Consider the following 13835-nt stretch of genomic DNA (forward strand, 5'->3'; position numbering starts at 1 on the left):
CATAGTTCGGAGTGAAAAGACAGTCGCACCCCTCTAAAAAGATGGAAAGGTCCAGGGGTGTGGCGGTCTTTTTGCACCAGGCTGTGTTTGGGCGCAGGTACATGCACACACACAACACCAGTTAGGGTTACTTTTCTCTTATAACAATAATAAGGCTGCTTGGTCGCACCCCCTACGCCAAACACATGGGTGGCAAAATTACCACATCTAATAATAATAATAATAATAATATCATACTATTATATAAATCATACTATTATATAAAAGCATGAATGCATGCTTCGTTGTAAAGCTTTCCCTTGACTACTTTACCTTTCTTGCTTATTTAAATATCATTTCTCTATTATTAAACTTTTCCTCATTTCTTTCTGTTTTTCATAAATTCATGGTAACCTTACCATCAACTATTTATAATAATAAATAAATAATAATTTTTTTGTCATTTTTAGGAAACTCTAGATTTGCTTCACGTCTCTCTCATAGAGATCATCCTTCTCTTCCCATATCTCTACCTCTTTTCTTAGTCCTCTCTACCTTAATAATAGTTAGAAATCTGCCAAATTTACTGTAAAAAGAAAAAGAATTCCGTTGACAGGAATATTGTCACGCCCTTATCCCGATATAAGATATTTTACCACATAGGGGGATGACTGGGACAACACATGTCATCCCAACACCTACCAGGAGCGCAGATACAGTGTCCCGAGCCACAGTCCACCCTGTCACCACATATTGATAACAGAAAGGAACATACCAAAATGGAATAATTCGTTCCAATTACAGAGTTAGCGAAAGCGAATTTAAATTTAAACATGTGAAATTATAGAGCATCGGTTCTCTAATGATAACACATAGTACATTTTCCATATAGGTAACCATTCAATCTCTCCTATAATTAAACATGCAGTTTATACATGATTATGGAATGAATACAGAAATCAAATAGTAAATAATTGCCCCAAGGGCACCATTCTTGGGTGTACAACTACATCCAAGTCACAGCCGCTGACTCCACTTGATTCGCATCCAACGGTGCTCATTAAGAGTAGTACCTCTTGCATATCAACTAAAAAGGGATTGCGCAACGGGGTTAGCTGCACTAGCTAGTGAAGGAGCAAAGGGGAATGCACATACACCACACAAACAGTTTCAATATCAGAATGATGCATGCTAATGTTAGATTCATTTTCCACCTAGCACACAGATTCTATTGGTCAAGTATATACTACTGTGATAACTCGGGAGACACTGAGGGTCACTTATCCTATTGCCCCAGTGAAGCCTTAGTTATCACGCGGAACCTACGCATGTAAAAACCATCATGGTCACCCAGTGGCAGACTCCGATAGTCATCACTACCCCTGTCTTAGCCTCTCCCGCCTCCACAGACCACAAGTGCTTAGACTATCCAAACACATAAACCACTATTGGCAAGGGTCGTAGCATAAGGGAACAAGCATCCTAGCCACAGATATACTATATGCAAGTCCTATCGTCCCTAGAGGTATTCCGGGTGCATCAACGTCCCATTCCATCTAGTACCCGGGTACCAACACGGCACGACACATACAGATCAGGATGGCATACAATAGTTTTCATAATTAAATAAATTGGGATTCTGGTACCGGCACACCCAAAATCGTAGCCTGATACAATGGTGAGAATACTATCACATTCATAACAGTTCACATTTGAATAATAATGCAATGCGCATAATGCTTATAATTATATAATAGCATGCTTAAGATTGCCAAATATATATATATATATATATATATATATATATATATATATTCAAACCCAAAAAAGTCACCCAGAACCCACTCACCGAACTCGGGTGTTGCTCGACGTGATTGACATGAATCTCCCCAAGCATCGGGTATCATCCGACGTGGTTGACATGAATTTCACCGATGCACCCACCTAGACATACAAAAGAAATCATTAAAGCATGTATAGAAGGGTCCCATGCTAGGCCCCCAAGGTTAAAATCAAGTTTCAACTAAGACAGCACGAGCGGACTCACGGACGATTGCAGTAGAGGTGAGTCTGTCCTTGACTCCGTTCAGGCCAAAAGGTAAAAACAGAGCGAGCGGATCCATAGACGGAACTTCTCACTTGGATCCGATTGTGCATCCATTTAACTTCTGAGACACACTCGAGAGCGAGCGGACCCACAGACGGATGTGTTTCCTTAGTCCGCCCCTACATCCGATCGATCCCTGAAACATGCCCGAGAGTGAACTGCCCTTGGGCGTATGCAATAGACTTGAGTCTGTTCCATCATCTGTTCAGGTTGTTTCACACGGTTTACACTGGGCGGACTTGTGGACGGTACCACGATTGGTGGATCCAGACGTCCGTCCGCCGGTAGTTTTATCCGAGATTTCAAAGGGCTTTTGCTCTAGCTTGAAGCTTGGGGCACCTCAACACCTCAGGGTCATAGTGGGGGTGTCTAAGCCTCCCAAGGGTCACTAGATCCTAGGCTCGCCTTATGGATCCAAGGTCACACAAGGTTTGGTCTCAAATTGGTCCAAGGGTTGGGTTTCAAGGTTCAAACCAAAGGTTCACTAATAATGGCTGCAAATGCAGCACTTATAAGTCTAGGTCAGCTCCATTAGAGCTCCCAACTAGGGCCGATCTTCACATTGAGTCCCAAATGGAACCCTAGGTTAGCCCAAGCTTAAGGAACTCAAAACTCTAAGCTAGTAAATAAAGAAATTAGAGAGGGAGAAATGGAAGATTCACTCACCTCCAATAGGGAGACAAGATCCAAGGCTAGGTGGGCCCCATTGCTCTCCTCCCTTCCTTTCCATCTCTTCTCCTTCACCTTCTTCTTCTCCCTTCGTTCGGACAGCAAGAGGAGGAGATGTGGGGCAGCCAGCCATTTTAGCATAGCTCCCATCTTCTTCCCTTTCCCTCCTATTACTCTCCTACTTCCACTTCTTCTTCTTCCTTCCTCCTCCTCCTTCTTCTCTTGTCTCTTCTCCTCCACGGTTTGCTTGGGAGGGGGAGAGATATGAGAATAAAGGATTCTCTTATCCTTTAAGGGGTAGAGGGAGCCTTAGGTAGTGTTTGGTTAGGGGTCCTTAGAATGTAGTTAACCCTTATGCTTTAAATGGGTTTTAGTCTAGGCCTTAGGGTATGTTTAGCCCAAGTCATAGAGCATTAGATCCACTTAGTTAGTTAGGGCATGTTTGGGTTGCACCTTAAGTCCATAGGACTTAATTGTCCTCTAAGGCTTGTTTGGTTTAGGTTAGGATATATAAAACCCATTATTCCTTCAAGTTATGCTTTGTGGGCCCACTTTCATGGCCCACTCAACCAACTAATGGTAAGGGGAGGGGTCCACATGGTCCAAAGGTCCAATTAGAGTGTCCAGGGCACGGGGGTGTAGGTCCCACAGGAAAAATTAGCAAAAGAGCAGATAACAGCACGGGCGGATCCTCGAACGGATTCAGTACGAGTGAGTCCATTTGTGACTCCGATGCTGCTATCAAGGCCCAAACTTCAAGGAAAGCTACGGGGCTCTAACCCATACTTCCAGGTCTTCGAGGGGTCTCTTATAATAATATTTTAAATCTGAGGTTACAGGTGTTGGCCTGTGCCACCATGGCATTGCCTTTGGTAAAAGTCTAAACTGCCCCGGGGTATAGGGGATATTTGGGGTGCGGGTGTAACATCTCCCCAACCTTATTAAAAATTTCATCTTCGAACTTTGAGGCAACCTGGTCTCAAGGATGAGGGCTCGTTGAATAACAACACCTCAAATTGCCCACATCTTAGACTAAGTCAAGGGTCGGGCCAAGATGTGGCAGTGCCTACATGACACAGCAAATCAGATTCTACCATTCCCCTTTCCTTATAGGGTCACATTACCACAGGGGTGTGGTTCAAAATAACCCTGGCTCCAATTGATTCTAGAGCCGGTAGTCATAACATACTAGTAGGTCAAAGGGGTATCACTTGATCTGGAAAACCTAGGGAACTTTCTGTTCCTGGTGGCTTAGTTTAGTGTGTAAAGCACCACTCTGACCTCCACTACTCTAGTCACTCTTGGGTTACAGGACTTAACCTGTCCAATCCCCAACATAGGGTTCACATTTTGAATGCTTTCACTTCTGGTTATCTCACTACCTCACCCACCTTTAGAATGATTTAGAATATTGATGGAATCTCCTATTGTTCACTCCCAGTTCGGAGGGAACGCATTTGGTGATCCATTACCCCATTCATATCTGTCGTCGGAGAAGGTCTTGTTACATCCTTCAGTTTCAACTTTCAAAACCTTTAAACCTACCACACAGTTATCCCACAGGGAAAAGTCCATTATGGTTATCTTTCGAGAGCCAAACAACCTCCAATGGTTTTGGTCTAAGTCAGTTCATTTTAGTAAGTTTTAATAATTAACTTACCCAGTCATTGTTAAATTTATTAACTATCATCCCATGATCAACATGGCCAAGGGTCTGGGCTCAACTAAGGGATCATAGTAAGGCCAAGGTAGGGTTATATTTGTAGCACCAGAGAATCACTCTAGTCACACAAGTCTAAGGTCCTAAGGGATATATATATACTTGTAGCACCAGAGAATCACTCTAGTCACACAAGTCTAAGGACATATCTGTCATCTAGGTTAATCCACAAGAACAAAAGCCCTCGGGTACGGTTTGCTAAGTCTTTTTGAAAGGTCAATTAACAGTGTAGGACTCCCTCTATAAGTCTAATCAAGGTTTGGATGAACCAAGTAAAGTTCAAATAGAGTTGTCACTAGCTTGACTCGTTATGAATGACCCCAACTACACGTGGTCTCAATTGATTACCCGAGCTAAGTTATTCCAACCAGCCCAGTGTTTCCTTCCCCAAGCCTGGCTAAGAGTTGGATCCTGTGTACCCCTATAAGGGTTTCTATACCACATAGGTTTAGGTTCACTCACTAACGGGGTCTAAGGATTTGCATCCTCCAAGGTAACTCTCCTTCTTTCACGTAGGAGGGGAGTCACAACATACACTAATGCCTGCCATTTCTTATTGGTTGGCCCGACTGATGTAGCCCTAAGGATGTAATTACCATAGTTCACATTCACAGCAAGTAATAATTATGCATGGGCCAAACAAAAGGGTGTCCAATCTAGGATATAAGCATAAAATCATCACATGGGGCTAGCCAAAAGGTCTCCTAAAAATCTGGGCTCAAACCCTAAAAGAATTCGGGCGGACTCACTAGCGGTATCAGTACTCTGGTTCTGTTCGTGGCTCCTCTGTAAAATAGGGAGAGTGGACTAATGTGCGGATACGGAACGTGAATCCATTCGTTTGTCCGTTCTCAGAAGGTCAAACGACCGACAGGATTTGAATCGAACTGATCTACGGACGGACTCATGGATGTGTATCCGTTCGTTGATCTGGTCAATTGTAAAATGATAGATTTTTAAGTTTTATGTGGGGAGGATATACGAGCGGAGTCACGATAAGTGGATCCGTTAGTTCGTACGTTCGTAGAATTTCAACAAAAACAGAGCCGCGAGTTCAAAACTCACTTTTGGCTCCAAGAGGGGGAATTACAACCGTAAGAGGAGAGGGCTCTACAATGTTTTCGTTTAGGCTTCAAAGTACTTCCTTGAGTGGATTTTCTTGCAAATCTCAGCCCTAAGATCAACTCGCACACTCTCAAGGTAAAAATTTTTCTTCTTTTTCTCTCCTTTCCATTCTCTTTTTCTTCCCATTGTAGGATTTTGCTTATGTCTCTTCATCTTCCCTCTCCTTTCCTTCTTGGATTAGGGATGAATATTTCCAAGTATGTGATTATGTCTTGATTTTGTTTGCACTTTCATGGCCATGTACACCAAGTTCATACCAAAATCGATATAGGCTAAGGTTTTTAGGTTTGAATCAAGCTCTATTGATCAATGACACTATAGGGGTGGCTTCTTACTTGTTCATTGCATCTTTTATAGATTTTAGAAGTCTTTGCAAGCATTTTGGAGATTGTTGCTATGTTTGTCATACCTAGTTGAAATTTTTTTTTTTTTTTTTTAAATCATTTCCCAGGTTTTTGGTTGGGATGATTCCTCCAATTCTCACTGTTTTGGGAAAACCTTTCAAGTCCATGTTTAATCCATTATATGCATCTAAATTTCATCGATATTATTCCATTGTCTTATCCTCAAGTACATTTTCTTATTCATATTGTTGTTAATAAATCCTGGGTATTTATCCCCTTTTTCCTCAAATAAATTAGTTCTTGTCTCTTGTTGGGGTACTTCATTCTATCACTTGCTTGTTTGGCGTTGGTTGGGATATAAGACAATCAAAAGCACACATTGTTTACATCAATCTTACTTCTTCACATCCACACTCTAGGGATTTCATATAAATTTCATGTGTGAATTTATCTTATCTCTTTCCCTTTATTCCTAACACATCTCCAATGGTATCCATATCTATATATATTTTTTTCATCACATCATGTATAGCCTTCTCTTCAAACCATCTCCATATCACTTAGGCATTTTACTTCTCTAATTCTATTTGCCAATCATATGCCATTATTCAAATTTGGCTTACCTTTGCTATTTCCTTTGGTGGTGTCTTGTATGTAGGTAACTAGTTATGGCTCCCAAGAGAAAGAGGGACCTTGCCATTGTGCCTTTTGTCCCCACTGCCTACAATATGCATCGATTTACTTAAGAAAAAACTGAGGGGATTTTTCGAGAGTACCTTTTCAATAGAAAAATCTTAGTAGAGAGGGATGTGATAGTGGAGGAACTACTGGCATACAAGGTGGGTGCCAGGTTCGAGAGGTTGAAGTGGAGCAACATGTTGATTCAGCCAGAGCTTTATTACCCTACCTTGGTCAAGGAATTTTACTCTAACCTGGTACTGGTTAAGGAGGATGATAATGAGTTCAGGCTGACTTCCTTTGTGAAGGGAATTGTCATTAGTTTCACAGCAGCGGAGTTGGGAACTGTTCTTGATATTTCTTCAGAGGGTAAGAGGGTTTATTATCCTCCAGGCAGCCACCTAGACAATTGTTTACATCCAGATGAGAGCAGGAAACTTTTCAAGGTCCTAACAAATGACAAGTATGAGGAGAATTTTGTTCTTTCCAAGTTTCCTCCATCTCAGCAAGTTCTCACCTTCATTGCCAAGACCAATCTGGCTCCTTCTAAGGCACACAATACTCTTCCTCCTTTGATGTCTGCAGTTCTAGCCCATTCTCTGTACACTGGCCAGCATATTTTCCTGCCTCATGTGGTCATGTAGCACATGGCTCGTGTAGTACTGAATCCTGCTCGCAACAACACTCTGCCCTATGGTCGGCTGCTCACTAGGATTTTCTTATTCTTTAGGATTGATCTGGACTGTGAGCCCAAGGAATCAAGCACAGAGGGGCTTATTGGGTTCAATGCATTGTAGAAGATGAACCTATACTATGATTATGACAGTGCTGGAGAGTAGGTCAAGTATGGGGATGGCAGAGGAGTCAGAGAGGATGAGGATGACAGTGATGATGATCTCGAGTTCATGGGTTCTGGACCATCAGCAACAGGGTCTTCAAGTGCACCAGGGGGAGGAAGTGACATCTTGATGGCTATCAGGGGACTGAACTTGAGAGTGGTGGATGGCTTTGTTGAAGTCAAAAAGCAACTCTCCGCCCAGGCTTGGCGCCTTGAGGTCATAAAGTGAGGAGTAGATGACATCAATGCCTTCCTTGGCCGCGGTGGTGGCGACGGTGCAGATGACTAGCCCAGTTCTTTCCTCCAGCAAATTTGAAGTTATTTTATCAGTTCTTTTGGTCTCTTGCATTTGATGGACAGTTGTGGAACTATTTTCTTATTTTAGCTTTTCCTTCCTTTTGATCAAATGGTTTGAACAATCTGGGAACTTCTGAAAATTCTTTGGAATTGGTGGATGTGTAATGGTTAGAATCAGGTGTTTTGAGCTGAAAGAAATGGAATCTTTGTGTTTTGGGTTGGAAAGGGCACAGTTATGCCCAAGCAGAGAATCTGGAACAATTATGGTTAAATCTATATATTTTGGGTTTGAGGGGCTAAAATCACAGATGTTGAATTGTGAAGGACATAGTTGCCTTCAGGAAGGATTTGGAATAATTGAAAGTTGTATTTAGCTTTATATATATATATATATATATATATATATATATATATATATATATATATATATATATATATATATATATATATATATATATGTTTTGTTTAATTCCCTCTTTTAGATCATTGTTCATAATTGTGGGTTGGTTATGTTTAATTCATTATTGTTCACTGTGGATCATTATACACGATTACCCATCTATTACGTACTTAAACTCAACCAAGCAATTATACAGTTTGTAACTTATTAGCCTATGTTCCAAGTCCTAAGTTCCATGTTGCCTATTATCTTCTAGGTTCTTGTTTTACTACAATCAGTCTTCTCCCTATGTCTGCACACAATCATTTATGTTCTTGAGATTTTTAATTTAGAACCTACTTTATGGTGAGTAAATCAAGAGGTTACGTCCAGACTGTGGTCGGTGCAGAGCATCATTGCTCTGATACCACTCTGTCATGCCCCTATCCCGATGTAAGATATTTTACCACATAGGGGGATGACTAGAACAACACATGTCATCCCAACACCTACCAGGATCGCAGATACAGTGTCCTGAGCCACAATCCACCCTGTCACCACATATTGATAATAGAAAGGAACGTACCAAAATGAAATAATTCGTTCCAATTACAGAGTTAGCGGAAGCGAATTTAAATTTAAACATGTGAAATTATAGAGCATCGGTTCTCTAATGATAACACATAGTACATTTTTCATATAGGTAACCATTTAATCTCTCCTATAATTAAACATATAGTTTATACATGATTGTGGAATAAGTACAAAAATAAAATAGTAAATAATTGCCCCAAGGACACCATTCTTGGGTGTACAACTACATCCAAGTCACAGCTGCGGACTCCACTTGATTCGGATCCAACGGTGCTCATCAAGAGTAGTGCCTCCTACATATCAACTAAAAAGGGGTTAAGCAACGGGGTTAGCTACACTGGCTAGTGAGGGAGCAAAGGGGAATGCACATACACCACACAAATAGTTTCAATAACAAAATGATGCATGCTAATGTTAGATTCATTTTCCACCTAGCACATAGATTCTATTGGTCAAGTATATGCTACTGTGATAAATCGGGAGACACTGAGGGTCACTTATCCTATCGCCCCAGTGAAGCCTCAGTTATCATGCGGGAACCTACGCCGGTAGAAACCATCATGGTCACCCAGTGGCAGACTCCGATAGTCATCACTACCCCTGTCCTGGCCTCTCCCGCCTCCACAGACCACAGGTGCTCAGACTATCCAACACATAAACCCTTATTGGCAAGGGTCGTAGCATAAGGGAACAAACATCCTAGCCACAAATATATTATATGCAAGTCATATCGTCTCGAGAGGTATTCCGGGTGCATCAACGTCCCATTCCATCTAGTACCCAGGTACCAGCACGACACGGCACGTACAGATCAAGATGGCATACAATAGTTTTCATAATTAAATAAATTGGGATTCCGATACCGGCACACCCAGCACCGTAGCCCGATACAATGGTGAGAATACTATCACATTCATAACAGTTCACATTTGAATAATAATGCAATGTGCACAATGCTTACAATTATATAATAACATGCTTAAGATTGCCAAATATATATATATATATTTAAACCTAACAAAGTCACCTAGAACCCACTCACCGAACTTGGGTGTCACCCGGTATGACATGAATCTCCCCGAGCATCGGGTGTCATCCGGCGAGGTTGACATGAATCTCACTAGTGCACCCGCCTAGACATACAAAAGAAATGATTAAAGCATGCATAGAAGGGTCCCATGCTAGGCCCCCAAGGTTAAAATCAAGTTTCAACTAAGACAGCACGAGCGGACTCACGGACGGTTGCAGCAGAGGTGAGTCCATCCCTAACTCCGTTCAAGCCAAAAGGTAAAAACAGAGCGAGCAGATCCAGGGACGAAACTTCTCACTTGGATCCGGTCGTGCATCCGTTCAACTTCTGAGACACACCCGAGAGCAAGCTGACCCACGGGTGGATGTGTTTCCTTAGTCTACCCCTGCATTCGGTCGATCCCTGAGACATGCCCAAGAGTGAACTGCCCTTGGGCGGATGCAACAGACTTGAGTCCGTTCCATCATCCATTTAGGTCATTTCATAGGGTTTACACTGGGCGGACTCGCGGACAATGCAACGATTGGTGGATCCGATCGTGCGTCTGCTGGCAGTTTTGTATGAGATTTCAAAGGGCTTTTGCACTAGCTTGATGCTTGGAGCACCTCAGCACCTCAGGGTCATGGAGGGGGTGTCTAAGCCTCCCAAGGGTCACTAGATCCTAGGCTTGCCTTATGGATCCAAGGTTACACAAGGTTTGGTCTCAAATTGGTCCAAGGGTTGGGTTTCAAGGTTCAAACCAAAGGTTCACTAACAATGGCTGCAAATGCAGCACTTATAGATCTAGGTCAGCTCCATTAGAGCTCCCAACTAGAGCCGAGCTTCACCTTGAGTCCCAAATGGAACCCTAGGTTAGCCCAAGCTCAAGGAATTCAAAACTCTAAGCTAGTAAATAAAGAAATTAGAGAGGGAGAAATGGAAGATTCACTCACCTCCAATAGGGAGACAAGATCCAAGGCTAGGTGGGCTCCATTGCTCTCCTCCCTTCCTTTCCATCTCTTCTCCTTCACCTTCTTCTTCTCCCTTTGTTTGAACAGCAAGAGGAGGAGATGTGGGGCAGCCAGCCATTTTAGCATAGCTCCCATCTTCTTCCCTTTCCCTCCTATTCCTCTCCTACTTCCACTTCTTCTTCTTCCTTTCTCCTCCCCCCCTTCTCTCCTTCTCTTGTCTCTTCTCCTCCACGGTTTGCTTGGGAGGGGAAGAGATAGGAGAATAAAGGATTCTCTTATCCTTTAAGGGGTAGAAGGGGCCTTAGGTAGTGTTTGATTAGGGGTCCTTAGAATGTAGTTAACCCTTAGGCTTTAAATGGGTTTTAGTCTAGGCCTTAGGGCATGTTCGGCCCAAGTCATAGACCATACTTAGTTAGTTAGGGCATGTTTGGGTTGCACCCTAAGTCCATAGGACTTAATTGTCCTCTAAGGCCTGTTTGGTTTAGGTTAGGGTATATAAAATCCATTATTCCTTCAAGTTATGCTTTGTGGGACCACTTTCATGGCCCACTCAACCAACTAATGATAAGGGCAGGGGTCCACATGGTTCAAAGGTCCAATTAGAGTGTCCGGGGCACGGGGGTGTGGGTCCCACAGAAAAAATTAGCAAAAGGGCAGGTAACAGCACTGGCGGATCTGCGAGCAGATTCAGTACGAGTGAGTCCGTTCGTGACTCCGGTGCTGCTGTCAAGGCCCAAACTTCAAGGAAAGTTGTCGGGCTTTGACCCACACTTCCAGGTCTTCGAGGGGTCTCTTATAATAATATTTTAAATCTGAGGTTACAGGTGTTGGCCAGTGCCACTGTGGCATTACCTTTGGTAAAAGTCTAAACTGCCCCGGGGTATAGGGGATATTTGGGGTGCGGGTGTAACAAATATATTTCCTCCCATTTTTAATCTCATGAGTTGGCCGATTTCTCCTCTAGATTTTCTGATTTTTTTTCTCTTGTGCGTGGGAGTGCCTCTCCTCTTTTTTTTCTCCTATTTTTACTCAACCGCACAACTCTCTCTTTCTCTCTCTCTCTCTCTCTACAACCTTCTGATTTCTATCTCTCCTTCCTCTTTTTTTTGCACGAACACTTTCTCCCTTACCTCTCCTATTTTTTTACTCATCCACATTCATTTGGTAAGCTTCCACCTTCAAAGCATAAGCATTCCACCATGTGATTGCATCGTGTGGCACAATTGCTTGTGTAAGTTCACGCCCTCTTAGTCTTTGGTATGATTTCTATTTTAATTTATGTGTGTGATTTTATTTTCTGTGACTGTTTGATATGATTTTTGCAACTTGTCTTTGATAAATAGAAATCAAATTGAATAGAAATGTGTTTGATTTAAAATATTTTTTGTAATCATATAATTAGTTATATCTAATGAATGATATATGTTTGGTTTCTCTTCAGTACGATTTTGAAGGTAGAAAGGATTGGTCAAGTTCGTGGAAGGCAGTTGCCGAAGCTGGTCTTTAGGTTTTAGGCTTTTTACTTGTAGTTTTGAACATCATTAAAATTCTCTCTTCTTCAAATTAATCTTTTCTTTGTTTTACTGTTCCATGGTTGTTGCAATTGTTTTTTGATTGTTGATTCTTTGTCAATGATTGTCCAATGGCGGTGGTGGTCTCTTTTGTTTGTGGTGGCTATGATATTACTACGGTTTTTGTTGGCCCTCTATTTTTGCTTTAGTTTGTTCTTGGTTAGGGTGCTGAGGCTGGTTGTATTAGGAGCCCCTCTCTAATATCATGCTTTGTATTCCCACCTAATTCATTTATTGTCTTCAATAAAATTTTCTTCAATGTTTTTAATAAAAAAACATGTTAAAGCATCATTGTGGATAGATTGCTTTCTTGGCTATGTTAACAAGTGAGATTTATTGTGGTTACCAAGATGACATCAAACATCTTCTGATCATGTATTAAACAATCTCATTCCCTGCTATCGAATATCAAGAAACCAAGATCATGTGGTATATTTATACATCTCTTGAATTTTGTTGTTCCCAACTATTGTATTAGTTGACTCTTCATCAGTTTGATCCCTTTTTCCAATATTCCCCTTTTGAATGTTGTTCATTTATAAGTTATATACTATACATGTTGTATCACAATGGGAGATGCCGTAGTTCACCGTCAAGAGTTTGCATATGATGAAACAGAAGAAGCTCTATGCATCCCAATGCAAACTCATCATCTTCTCACATGTCGTTACTTATTTTGTAATTTTAGTTTATCTCCAAAGTTCATGTCTTGCTTTAGTTTCAGGGGGATATCGGTCTGTAGTTTGGTAGGACTAATTCGATACTTGTTACAACTACTCATCCATGTCCATGTCATAACTTTGAAGTAATTCTTTCCCTTGTGATCATTGAAGTGATATTCTATTTTCTATAAAATTGAAAATGCATATGGATTTTGTTTTTTGCTCCTCTGTCTCTCTTTGTTTTGAAACTCTCACTTTTGTGATATTTTATTTACAACATTAAAGAGACGTGAACTTAAAATTTATAATATCCTATGGTAAATAAGTAAGGAATGTTGTATTATTTAAGTACTGCTTAAATTATTTTTCACACTTTATCTTGTGGTTCTTTCAAGATTCAATACTACATTTTCATATTTTATTTAAAGTTTTTAGTGATTCTCTTTAGATTTTTATTCACAATTTATGTTGCTATGCTTTTGTTGTGATTTTATTAAGTGTTTTGTTCTTTTTATTTTTTTTTCATGCATAATTCCTATGGTATTTTGTTGGAAACCTTTCTATGTCTGAAAAAGCTTCTTAACTCCCTTTCTCCACAAATTTCCCTCTCTCATATTTCTTTCTCCCTGAGCATATGGTCACACGTGCATGTTTGCTAGTAAGGGATAAACATCTCTACTTGATGGGAGGCGGGTTCCATTCTCATAAGTGAACATATGAGAATGGGTTCCAACCATCCAGATGGCATCCACATGGTGGGACCCACATATAGTGCATGCCATCTAGATGGCTAGAACCCATTCTTGTACATTCACATACAAGAATGGGAACCCAACTCGTACTTGGTTGTGTTTCCTATGCCTCTGCCCCTTGGGTAGATACTCAGGCCTGC

Source organism: Telopea speciosissima, chromosome 9 (genome assembly GCF_018873765.1).
Source record: "Telopea speciosissima isolate NSW1024214 ecotype Mountain lineage chromosome 9, Tspe_v1, whole genome shotgun sequence".
Taxonomy (NCBI): domain Eukaryota; kingdom Viridiplantae; phylum Streptophyta; class Magnoliopsida; order Proteales; family Proteaceae; genus Telopea; species Telopea speciosissima.